The sequence below is a fragment of the Anguilla rostrata genome, chromosome 18 (genome assembly GCF_018555375.3).
Source record: "Anguilla rostrata isolate EN2019 chromosome 18, ASM1855537v3, whole genome shotgun sequence".
Taxonomy (NCBI): domain Eukaryota; kingdom Metazoa; phylum Chordata; class Actinopteri; order Anguilliformes; family Anguillidae; genus Anguilla; species Anguilla rostrata.
Window position 1 is genome coordinate 27,850,833 of NC_057950.1, and position 12,948 is coordinate 27,863,780.

Below are 12,948 nucleotides of genomic sequence, written 5' to 3' on the forward strand. Positions count from 1 at the left end.
AGTGTGCCCGCTCTTCCCACAGTTCCTGCATTCCATCTGTGAGCAATTCTCTGCCACATGCCCAAATCGCCTGCACTGCCTGCAGAAAAGAGGCTGACCTGAGTAATAAAGATACCCACGGTCAGCCCCTATGGTGAAGTAAGCCGGCGGATGCAGAAGCCCGTCATGACCCCCTGGATCCTCCTTCAAGAAGACCCGGAACTGGCGCTTTCCGTTCCAGATCCCGAAACCATCCCTCAGCCATCTCGCTCCCGTCAAAACTTGCCCGTACCGTGAGAGGAAGAAGCCGAGCTTCTCATCCCCAACGTAGGGATTGTAAGTGTGGATTGTTATTATTTTGTAGTTCTTCCTTTCCAGCGAAGACACAGCGAACAGCACCAGTGGCTCTTCCCTCTGTTTCTCCAAGCACCTCCTGTAGGTTTCCTCAAAGGCTGCTGCCGAAATGAAGGTGAGATCGAAAGCCCTGGCCGCCATATTCTGTTGCAAGCAGAAAACAGCTCCAGGATCCACCTTCAAAACGTCAATCAGCACCGCCTTAGTAAACTCTCCTCGTTCCATCATCTTGCTTCTTTCAGCAGACCAGGTAAATCGGATAGAATTCCGCAGCCCAGCTCCAGCTGGCTGAAACGGCGTCCCCTTCTGAGCCATTGTAGTTCGTCAGGTAATGCACCATCCAAATCTTAGCCAAAAGGCCGAGAAGCGATGGCCTGAAAATTGGCCACAGTGGCCTCTGCTCCTTCCTCCCGCACCGTGTCCTCAGCCCCGGCAGGGTCCGACTTCGTGCCATCGCCCGGGGCTGCACCTGGTCTCCCCGCGGGGGCCTCCGCTGGGCCCTCTTCCAGCCCAGGGTCCATGGCCAGCACAGGAACTGCCTCATGGCCACCTTCCGGTGCTGTGTCCCGCATCTCCGTCCCTCCAGTTGCCTGACCTGTCTCCCCTGCCTCCACTCCATCAGCCTGGTTATCGGGACTCCCTGCCCGCTCAGCCGCCTCCACCGTGCCCTGCTGTAGGTCCCCAGACGGAGCCACATCCCGGACAAGCTCCTCCTCCCTCCTTTGGGCTGGGGCACCCGTGGCAGCTGCCGCCCTGGCCAATGTCTCCTCCACCGCACCAGGGGCCACTGCTGGCCTAGTCGGTCTTCCTCCCCCGCCCAATCCTGCAGGTCCCGCCTTCAGCATCTCAGCGTATGAGGTCTTCCTCTCCGGGCAGTTTCTGAATAGGTGCTCCCCACTTCCGCAAAGGTTGCATGTCTTTGGAGCCACACAGTCCCTAGCCTCGTGATCTCCCGACAAACAGTGTCTACACGTCTTCACGTTACACTTGTCCTTAATGTGCCCATACGCCCCACACTTTCTACAATACATTGGCTGCCCTGGATACCATAAGTACCCGCGGTTAGGGCCGATTGCAAAGGCCCCCGGTGGATGAGAGTAGCCACCTACCCCCAGCGGGTCTTGCCTGAACCGCACGTTAAACCGCCTTTTCCCCGTCCAGTATCCATACCTGTCCTTGATCTTGGTGCCTTCCCTCACGTCAGCGCAGTACTTGTGCAGAAAACACAAAATATCTTCTTCCCTTACATAGGGGTTGTACATGTGGATAACCAGAGGGCGCAAGGGCTTTGTGTAGAGCAGTTGCACCACGATGTCCTCCATTGCCGCTTCATTCCGCTTCTCAAGGTAGGCCCGATGAAAATTGAAACACGCCGCTTCCGAATAAAACGTTAAATCAAAGAAATCCCGATTAGAAAAGTCTTGCAAACAAAAAACTGTGACTGGATCAATCCCGAAAACACCTTGTAGCACCTCCTTTACAAAGAAATCCAGCTTGAAGTCCTTGCGCTTTCTTGAATTCTCCATCTGGAACCGAATGGTGTTCTGCAACCGCGCCCTGTGGGCCGGTACTCCTTCATCTCCTTCTGCCATCGCCTTCTTCGTCTTCGTCTTGGTCGTAGCCAAAAGGCCGAGAAGCGATGGCCTGAAAATTGGCCACAGCTGGCCGCCGCCGCCCAGGGGGCCGGGAATCCGATCGCGGGGTCCGGCCGGACCCAGTCCCCGCTCGCCATTGGTCCGGGGCCCCCTCGACGCTTCCCCCGGGACCTCTGGCCGTCACCTCAGCTCCACCCACAAAGCCCCACGTCCCCTGCCACGGTAGCTACCTACGTGCTGAAGGCTCTTATCGCCGTTTAATTGCACGAGCACTCGCAGAACAGCTATGTAATTGCCTAGCTAAGCAAGCAAGGAGACAGTCCACACTCTATAACACATGTACCTGACAAGTCACAAACCAGGGACACATGGCAACAAGTCATCAACAAGCTCTCTTAAGAACAGAAAAGTCGCCCCGTCCGGCGGACGGAGCATCCAAAAATAGCACAAACTCAGGAGTGTTCCTCTCCACGGAAATCTTTAGTAAAAGGCGAAAGATTTGTGCGTGATGAAGAGAAACCCGAGCACACGTGGCCTCTCGCCGTCACCAGCCGCCGTAGGCCCTCCCGGCCCGGAGCCGCAGGCCCGGAGTTGTCCGCCGGCGCCCCCGCGCGTTATCCGCGGAAGAGGGAGAGGAGACGCTATAACCGCCCGACTGGCAGAGGGCGCAAGCGAGCCACGGACCGCTGCAAACCGGCTCGCTAGCTGACTTACTTAACCAACTTCACTCACCCAGCTAGCTGACGAAGAATGATAGATAGATAGATAGATAGATAGAAAGAACGACACACACACGATAAAACTATTTCTTTTATTTCATTTAAAAAAATAAAAAAAAAAACCCCACAAGGACTCAGTTGCTTGTCCACGCAGAAGCAGAAGCATTTCCTTTGCACCCAAAAATAGAGGCGCACCGTTCCCGGACGTACTGCAATACCGGGTCGATGCGTGGAGCAGACAGAGCATGCTCCTTCTCCGACTCCCAGTCTCAAAAATCCCCCAGATAGGGGACATATCAGATATTAAACTGATAAGAACAGATTTTTTTTTTTTTTTTTTTTTTTTTGAATTTTATTCACTCACCATCACAACACATTACACGCACATTTTCAATTCCATGAAATCCAAAACACAAACCCCCAAAAACCCACCCAACACAAACACAAATCAGTACCTCTATACAAACTCCAAACACATTCCCCACAAAACACCCCTTCCAAAGACACCTTGCCCAAAAATCCTCACTATTAGAGGCCCCCCCCACCATTCTCACTCGCCCCCCACTCCATTTTACACCCGCTAAGCCATCCCTCCCTCTCCCCTTCCTCCTGAAACAAAAGCATTTCCTAAACACGTCCCCCCAACCATGAAACACCCCCTCTATATTGACCTCAAATTAAATCTTTCCACCGCTCTCTTGCGGCGTTAAACCCCCACCGCAGCACCCCCTGGAAATGCCGCTCCACCTCCGCCTTCACCATCTCCACCACCCCTCTCCCTGTCCAACCTTGCCTCACTGCTCCCCTCTCTCCTCTAGCCACCCACAATTTGTGCTTCACCACACTAAGGAGCAACAGTGTTAAGAAGCCTTCCCTTCCTTTTATCCTCTCCAGGCCGTCGCCGTAGAGCACCATCTCCTGGCGCAGCTCCCTCAAAACCCCATACCTACCCTTCACCCCAGCCCACACCTCCTGTGCGAACCCGCACCCCCAAAACACATGCCTCACCGTTTCCTCCTCCCCACACCCCCCTCTTGGACAGTACCTGTTCCTTGTTAACTTGTGCCGGTACAGGGTATCCCGCACCGGCAACCGTCCATGCGCCACCAGCCAGTTCAGGTCCTTTAACCTGTTTTCCAGGCCTTTTTTTTGCACGGCCACCCATCCTTCCCTTCCCATTCCCCCCCGCAAACTCCCCCCCGGCCGCCTCTTGTCCCTCAGCACCTTATATAGGCGCCGATGGTCCATTGCCAGCTCCCTGTTCCCCCACACCTCCTTCCTCTTTGCCCACCTCACTATGTACAAAAAATGCGCTGGAGCCACCTCCGCCCTTGGGACCTTATTGTCCCACTCTACCAGGGAACGGAAGTACCCCGACACCCAAAACCGAACAAAAAGTTGAAACTTGTGCACCCTCTCCCCCACAAGTGCCACACACATATTACAAAAGAACATACCGTCAAACTTCACCGGGAAGCATGGGACATCCCTACCCCCCTCCTCCACCGCCTGATACATACCCGCCCGTTGGATATATTCATATCCCCCCCATAGGAACCGGAACACCTTCCTGGTCAACTCCCTGCGCATGCACAGGGGCATGATAAATACCCTAGCCAGATAGGTCAGGGACGGCAAGATGTCCGCCTTCAGGGCCATAACCTTACCACTTAAGGTAAGGCGCCTCCCCGACCACAGACCTAGTCTCTTCTCCACCCCCCCCAACCTCCTCCTCCAATTTCTCTTCGCGTCCTCGGCCGTATCCCCCCCGAAATCCACTCCTAGTATCCTGAGCGGACCCTCTGAAACCCCCAGCCCACCCAAGGCATCCACCCTGGCCCTCCATGTACCATATAATTTGATCTGGGACTTTGCCCGATTTAGTCGAGCCCCCGAGCCCCTCCCAAACTCCTCTACCAACCCCAACGCCACCTCCAGACCCCTCTCTGTCCCTAAAAACAGGGTCATATCGTCAGCATACATGGACACTTTGAGAGCTTCCCTTCCTCCCCCTGGGATTGAGATCCCCCTGATCTTCCCCTCCCGTCTAATCGCCTCCCCAGTGGCTCCACATATAGGGCGTACAGGAGGGGTGACAGTGGGCACCCCTGCCTGACCCCCCCCTCCTGCCTCAAAAAACCCCCCAAGTTCCCGTTTATGCTCACCCTGCTTCCCACACCGCTGTACATTATCCCTAGCCACTTTAAAAAACCCCCACCAAACCCGCACCGAGCCAAAACGCTAAACAAAAACCCGTGATTTACCCTATCAAACGCTTTCTCCATATCGAGGCTAGCCACCACCAGAGGCAAGCCCCGATCCCCCACCCAAAACAAAACATCCCGTACCAACTGTAAATTTAAAACTGTGGACCTCCCCTCCACTCCGCATGTCTGGTCCTCCCTCACAAGGTGAGGCATGGCCAGACCCAGCCGTGCTGCCAGAGCTCTTGCCAGCAGCTTATAGTCCACGCACAGGAGGGTGATGGGACGCCAGTTGCGGAGATCCCCCGGATCTCCCTTTTTATGTAACAGGGTCACCACCCCCTCCTCATTGACGGTGCCAGCTCCCCCTGCGGAACACCTCCTGCACCACCTCTAACAGGTCATCCCCCAGCACGTCCCAGAACCTAGAGTAGAACTCCTTCGGGAGACCATCCAACCCCGGCACCTTGCCTTCTTTCATGCCCCCTAGTGCCCCTCGGAGCTCCTCCTTACTAATGGGGAGCTCCAGGGCTGCCCGCACCCCCTCTGGCACCCCCTCTGCCACCCTACTCAGAAAGAATGTGCTTGCCTCACCATCCACAGGCTGCTCCTTAAACAGCTCTGCATAAAATTCAGTGGCTATGCTCACCATCTCCTCCGCCCCTGTGCATATCTGCCCACCTGCTTCCCTCAAACCCTCCACCACCCTTCTTTTCCGTGCCGCCCGCACCGACTGAAAGAAAAGGAGGTGGGCTTCTCCCCTCCTCCATCTCTCTCAGCCGTGCCTGGAAAGCCAGAGCCTTAGCCCTGTCCTCCAGAAGGCTCCTAACCCGCTCCTTCACCCCCTCATAGGTCTCCCACCTCACCACCCTACCGTTGTTTAGCTGCGCGTGCAGGTACGCCAACGTCTCGAGCCACCTTCTTATTTCCGCGCGTTCTCTTCGCCGCTGCCTGACGCTGAAGCTGCGGCAGAACTGCCCGAGGCGCACCTTGGCTGCCTCCCACCACTCAATTATTGAAGTGTAGAACGGCCGTAGGTTCTGCACCGATTTATAAAAGTTTTTGAAGGCGGTTTTAAAAGCCATTGAGTCGAGCAGGGACACATTCAGCTTCCAAAAACCTGGGCCCCACCTGGTCCCGTCCACCCGGAAAGCCATCCGCAGCATGTCATGATCTGATGCCCAGGACGGGAGAAGTGCGCACGAAATGCCCGCCAGCTCTTTCCCTACAAACACATAATCAAGGCGGCTTGCCGCCCCTCTGGAGTTCCGCCAAGTGACTCCGGACCCCCCAGGATGTACCAGCCGGTAGGCATCGACCAGGACGAAGTCCCGCACTTGCTCTGCCAGGGCCCTTGCGGAGTAATCTCCCCCACTCGAGCTGTCCCCCACCCCATCCAAAGAGACATTAAAATCCCCGCCGAGCAGGATCTGCCTTGTTGTGGACAGGCACCCTGTCAGCCCTTTAAAAATGCTCAGGCGTTGTCCACATTGCGTGGGGCCATACACATTTATAACTCGAAACTTTATAAAATTATGATTAACGTCTCTATACATCACCCTGCCCGCGTGCACCCACACCACTTCCTCTATGACGAAATTGTGCCCCTTAAATAAAATTCCTACCCCATCCGAATGGACATTGCCCACTGACCACCCCGATGGCCCCCACACCCACTCCTTTGAGAAGGCTGCCACATCCTTCTCGTCCTTCAAATGGACCTCCTGCAGCAAGAAAATTTCCCCCCGCATTGCAGCCAGTGAGGAAAATAAAGCAGCCCTCTTCATGGGGTTCCTCAAACCCCGTACATTTAAGGTGGTTATGCTCACCTCCATATCGAATAACCAAAAGTACACTCACCAAAATAATTGGGACCCAGAACCCACCACCCCTGTGCTCAATCCAGTCCCCGTTCCAAGGGGCCCTCTCCCCCCTCTGCCCCCGCTCCCATCCCCATTGCCTCCACCAATCCCTCCACGTCCCAGCCCTCCAGCAGACTGGACGGAGACCCAATGTCCATTTCATAGTTCAAAACGGACTTTTCCCCCTCCGCTGCTCCCCCAAGTACCTCAAACCGGTTCTTCAGCGGGATGACAGGACCGTCCTTTGGCTCTCTCACCCCCTCTGGGTCTCCTGAATGGGCGCGCTTCCGCACAGCCACCTTTGCCCATTCTGCTACATCCCCCCCCTCTGGGGCGGGACTGTCCTCCCATAGCATCGGTGACTGCACGTCCACAGAAGACGAGGCCTGAGACAACCCAGGTAATGCTTGGCTTGGGACTGCAGGTGGAAGCAAACCCTGTCCCGGAGCCGGAGCCCGAACCGGATCAGGAACCGGAACCAATGCCGGAGCAGGGACCGAACCCGGATCCGGGACCGGAGTCAGCACTGGGGCCGGAGCCGGATCCGGAGCGGGGATCGGAGCCGGAACCAAGACCAGGTACTGAACCGGAGCCGGATCCGGATCCGTATCCGGGGCCAGAGTCAGACCCGGAACAGGAATCAGAACAGGAGCTGGATCCGAGGCAGGAGCAGGGGCCGGAGCAGAAGCCGGAGCCGGGACTGGATCCGGAGCAGAAGCAGGAGCTGAAGCAGGAGCTGGAGCAGGAGCTGGAGCTGGACCCAGAGCAGAAGCTGGAGCTGGAACTGGAGCCTGAACCAGAACCGGAGTAGGCGCGGGGGCCTGTGCCGGAGCAGGAGCGGGAATCTGAGCAAAACCCTAAGCCGGGCCCGGGGCCGGAGCTGGATCCAAAGGCACAGCCGGTCCGAAGGCCTGCCTCGTTACTGCGGAGGTTCCCTCCCCCGCATTCCTCCGCACACCTGCCCGATCACTGCCTCCATGCTGGAACATGGCCGCATATGAGGCCTTCCTGTCGGGGCACCCTCGAAACAGGTGCCCTGAGCTCCCACACAGCGTGCAGGATTTTGGGGCTGCACAATCTTTAGTTTGGTGTTCCTCCGACATGCAGTGCCTGCACCGCACCGTGATGCAGGCTTCTTTCAAATGCCTGAAGGACCCGCATTTCCGGCAGTAAACCGGCTGCCCAGGATACCACAGGTAACCTCGGTCAGGCCCGATGGCAAAAGCTCCAGGGGGGTGCGCGTGCCCTCCCACACTCTGTGGGTCTTCCTTAATGCGCACCATGTATCGCCTTTTGCCGTTCCAAAAACCGTACCGGTCTTTGAGCTTGACACCCTCCTTGACATCTGAACAATACTTTAACAAAAAAACTTTAAATGTCCTCCTCCCTAACAAACGGATTATACAAATGAACCGTCAGAGGCCGCAGCGCTTTGGCATAAAGCAGCTCCACGCGAATTCCCTGCAGCAGCTTCGCGTCCTTGCAATTCACAAAATGGTTGTATAACTTAAAACACGCTGCTTCCGAATACAGAGTTACATCAAAAAATCCTCTGTTTGAAAAATCCTGTAAACAAAAAACATCACTTGCCTCCACTTTCAGCAGATCCTTCAGCACGTCCTGAACAAAGAAATCCAAACCAAACCCTTTTCTTCGATCCGATCCATCCTCTGCAACAAAACGAACGGTGTTCCGCAGCCGCACCCTATGGGCCGGCACTCCTCCCTCAAAGGTCGACATCGCCTTCTCTATCTCCAATCCCTGGATCTTAGCCAAAAGGCCGAGAAGCGATGGCCTGAAAATTGGCCACAGCTGGCCGCCGCCGCCCAGGGGGCCGGGAATCCGATCGCGGGGTCCGGCCGGACCCGGTCCCCGCTCGCCATTGGTCTGGGGCCCCCTCAACGCTTCCCCCGGGACCTCTGGCCGTCACCTCAGCTCCACCCACAAAGCCCCACGTCCCCTGCCACGGTAGCTACCTACGTGCTGAAGGCTCTTATCGCTGTTTAATTGCACGAGCACTCGCAGAACAGCTGTGTAATTGCCTAGCTAAGCAAGCAAGGAGACAGTCCATACTCTATAACACATGTACCTGACAAGTGACAAACCAGGGACACGTGGCAACAAGTCATCAACAAGCTCTCTTAAGAACAGAAAAGTCGCCCCGTCCGGCGGACGGAGCATCCAAAAATAGCACAAACTCAGGAGTGTTCCTCTCCACGGAAATCTTTAGTAAAAGGCGAAAGATTTGTGCATGATGAAGAGAAACCCGAGCACACGTGGCCTCTCGCCGTCACCAGCTGCCGTAGGCCCTCCCGGCCCGGAGCCGCAGGCCCGGAGTTGTCCGCCGGCGCCCCCGCGCGTTATCCGCGGAAGAGGGAGAGGAGACGCAATAACCGCCTGACTGGCAGAGGGCGCAAGCAAGCCACGAACCGCTGCAAACCGGCTCGCTAGCTGACTTACTTAACCAACTTCACTCACCCAGCTAGCTGACAAAGAATGATAGAAAGAAAGATAGAAAGAACGAAAGAAAGACACACGATAATACTATTTCTTTTATTAAACCCCCCCCCCACAAGGACTCAGTTGCTTGTCTACTCCATGAAGAAGAAGAAAAAGCAGCAGCAGCATTCGCCCTTCCTTTGCACCCAAAAATAGAGGCGCACCGTTCCCGGACGTACTTCAATACCGGGTCGATGCGTGGAGCGAACGGAGCAAGCTCCTTCTCCGACTCCCAGTCTCAAAAATCCGTTTAATATGTAGTCCCCAGATAGGGGACGTATCAGATATTAAACTGATAAGAACAGATTTTTTTTTTTTTTTTTGGAAAATTTTTTTTTATTCACACACCAATACAACACTCTTTTACTCAAAAAACCCCCTTTTCCCCCATTGTTTAGATTATATGTATGTGCACAAACTCACCTTTTCCTCTTTCCCTTCCAAACAAACCCCATAGTGCCAAAACCCTCCATTTCCGCCCCTTCCCGCTCACAAGTCCCAATGTCCCAAAGTCCATCTCTTCTATTTTGAAACAGAACAGGGCACAACCATGACAACACAAAATCTACACAATCACATCACTGGTTTCCACCGTTCCCATGCTGCATGAAAACCCCACTGCAGCACCTCCTACTGAAAATGGCACTATATCCGCTTTCACCATCTCCCCCACCCCCCTCACCGTCCACCCTTGCTTCACCTCCCCCTTCTCTCCCCGCGCCCCCCACAACTTCTGCTTCACCAAACTGATCAATAGAAGAACCAAAAGTTTCTCTCTTCCCTTCTTCCTCCACAGTCCCTCCCCATAACACACCCTTTCCCAACTTAAATCCCCCAAAACACTATACATCCTCCCCATTAAACCCCAGACTTCCTGTGCAAACTTACAATTCCAGAACACATGCTGCACAGTTTCCTCTTCCTCCCCACAACCCACCCTCGAACAACACCGGTTTCTTGTTAGTCCGTGTCTGTATAGCACATCTTTGACTGGCAGTCCTTTAACCTGTTGCCTATCATTTTTGGCTGCACAGCAGCCCAGACTTCTCCCCCCACCCGACCCCTGTTCCTCCAACCGGCTGCAGCTTTCCTCTTAAAGCCTTGTATAGCCTTCTATGCTGCAGTACCATTTCCTTATCCCTGCATTCTACATATCTCCTTTCCCATCGTCCCACCTGCACATAATGGGCAGGGGCCACCTCCCCCCTCAGCACCCTATTATCCCACCCCACCAGAAATCGCACGTACCCCGAAAACCAAAACCGAATGAAATACTGAAATTTGTGAGCCCTTTGCCTTGTTAAAGCCACACACAGGTTGCAGAAAAACAACACATCTAACTTTAATGGGAGATTAGGCACATCCCCCCCCCCCCCATCCTCTATCATCATGTACCTAATATCCCTCCTCACATATTCGTAGCCCCTCCATATAAACTGCCCTTGTCAGCTCTCTCCTGAGCCGTGCCGGCAATGGAAACTGTTACGTGCCAGGTTTGTTTTTTTCTTTCGGTCTCATTATTCCGTGAAGTCTGCTACGGGTCACTCCGCAATTGGTGAAGAAGAGGGAAGAGTGCATTGTTTCCCCCCCAATCCTCTTCTGCGGACCTGCCTGGCGGCCAATGAGGAACAGACCCACACCTATATATATATAGCGAGTATTGTCAGTTACACCCCAGTGACTTGGATTTGAATGTTAGTTGCCTCCTGTATTACTACTGTGATTTTGTGCTCTTTTGACTTCTGTGTATCGATCGTAATTTCTGAAAAGACTTTGAGTTTGGGTTTGCGTCTCTGGTTTGGTTGCTGGTTTTGTGTTGGGTTAGGAGTGGGATTTAAGTAGGTGTTTGTTTTCTTAACTGTCACTGTTAAAGGAGTGGGATTTAGGTAGGTGTTTTTTTTCTTAACTCTCACTGTTAGTTTCACTTGTGTATATGTATATATAGATACGGGCGTGTACCACCCTTGTATGTTTTTGTTCAGTTTAGAATAGCCAGTGTAGTTAGTTAGGTTCGGAAGATTTTCGGGTTTCAGTTAGTTAGTTTCTTTCATTTCTAGAATTGTTAATAGCTTATATATTTCTGTTTTGGTTATCTTCTTTTGTTTGGTACCGCCCAGTGTTTCCCCTCCTGTTTGTTCATTGTATAGATAATTAATTGTGTAAATAAAATTTAATCTTTAATGATCATTCATTTTTTTACTCCCCTGTACCCCTAGACCACAATGGGGACGTAACAAAATTGGGGGCTCGTCCGGGATCATTAATTACTCATTATTAATTATTTCCCTATGCTTAATTGTCTGATTATTGTAGGTTAATATTTATTTGCGTCTTGGTTTTGGACGTTGCTTTCAGGTCCACAGTTGCGGTTTGTGTTGTCTTGTCGCCCTCTTGTGGCGATAGGGACCGCTGGAAATGGCTCTTTTTGATTTGGTTTTAGGTTTCCACAGAATCCTACTTTAGAGCAGTTTGATAAGTGTCGCAAAGACGACCTTTTGTTATTGGCTGAACACTTTGGTATTGCGGTTTCTCGACAGGCGCTTAAGAAACACATTAAGGCCGTTGTATTAGAGGGGTTGGTTGAGCTGCGGGTCTTTGTGTTACTGGGTCTGCCTGATGCTGCTGCGTTTGAGGAGGATCCAGATGCATCTGTAGCTCCGCCAGCTAAATGTGATTTGGAGGCTGAACCTGAAGCGGAGGCTGAGGGCAAGCCTACATTGCCTGCATTTTCTCCCGTGTCAGCTGGGAGTGGGCGGTTCAGTGATGCTGATCCCCGTTTGAAGGTGCGCCTCGTTCGTCTCCAACTAGTGGCTCAATAAAAGGCGGCGGCGAGGCAGGCAGAACTCAATTTGAAATTGGAGATCCGCAGATTGGAGATTGAGGCTGAGATGGCGGTTAAGCTGTGGCAGCTTGAACTGGCGACAAAGCAAGTTGCACCAGGTCCTGTCACACAGTCTACCCCCTCAGTTTTCTCAAATGTTTCTCCTTTGTCCGATCCCCTGCAAACCACATTAGATGTTAGTAAGCACATTAGATTGGTATCGCAATTCCGAGAGACTGAAGTAGATTCATACTTCAGAGCATTTGAACGGATTGCAGCTTCGCTAAGATGGCCAAAGGATGTCTGGCCTCTCTTATTGCAATGCAAATTTATTGGCAAGGCCCAGGAGGTATGTTTTGCACTGTCGCTGGAAGACAGTTTACAGTATGACATGGTTAAAACTGCTGTTTTGCGCGCCTATGAGCTTGTTCCTGAGGCTTACAGACAGAAGTTCAGGAATCACAAGAAATCCCTGAATCAGACATTTGTTGAGTTCGCTAGAGAGAAAGGGGTTCTCTTTGATAAATGGTGCTCAGCTACTAAAGTCACTGACCTTACCTCTCTTCGTGAGTTGGTTCTTATCGAGGACTTTAAGAACTCCCTGCCGGAGCGTGTTGTTGTGTACTTGAATGAGCAAAAGGTTACTTTGCTGTCACAGGCAGCTATCCAAGCGGACGAGTTTGTGTTAACTCACAAAACTGTGTTCATGTCTTCTCCTCGTGCTGCGTCTCAAGGAGCCGAGAAAAGCTCTATTATTATGTCTTCTGTAAGACCTGACAATCGTCCTCGACTAGTTTCCCCATGGGCAACGGAGTGGAAATGTTTTTACTGCCATAAGCCTGGTCACATAATTGCCGATTGTTTGGTTTTAAATCGAAAGCAGCAGCGGCAGAGTTCTGAACAGCCCAAGAGTGT

At 53.1% G+C, this 12,948-nt stretch overlaps 2 non-coding genes and 2 pseudogenes across 2 annotated transcripts; all 4 read right to left on the reverse strand.

Annotated features, from left to right (window-relative positions):
• Nucleotides 1-2,339: 2,339 nt before the first annotated feature.
• Nucleotides 2,340-2,456, reverse strand: LOC135245415 (U5 spliceosomal RNA). Its single transcript, XR_010327232.1, has one exon. It is a non-coding gene; the product is annotated as a U5 spliceosomal RNA (small nuclear RNA).
• A 375-nt stretch (nucleotides 2,457-2,831) lies between these two features.
• On the reverse strand, nucleotides 2,832-3,003 carry LOC135245408 (U2 spliceosomal RNA; annotated as a pseudogene).
• A 5,867-nt stretch (nucleotides 3,004-8,870) lies between these two features.
• On the reverse strand, nucleotides 8,871-8,987 carry LOC135245376 (U5 spliceosomal RNA). Its single transcript, XR_010327208.1, has one exon. It is a non-coding gene; the product is annotated as a U5 spliceosomal RNA (small nuclear RNA).
• Nucleotides 8,988-9,365: 378 nt separating this feature from the next.
• LOC135245399 (U2 spliceosomal RNA) lies at nucleotides 9,366-9,546 on the reverse strand (annotated as a pseudogene).
• Between the last annotated feature and the right edge of the window lie 3,402 nt (nucleotides 9,547-12,948).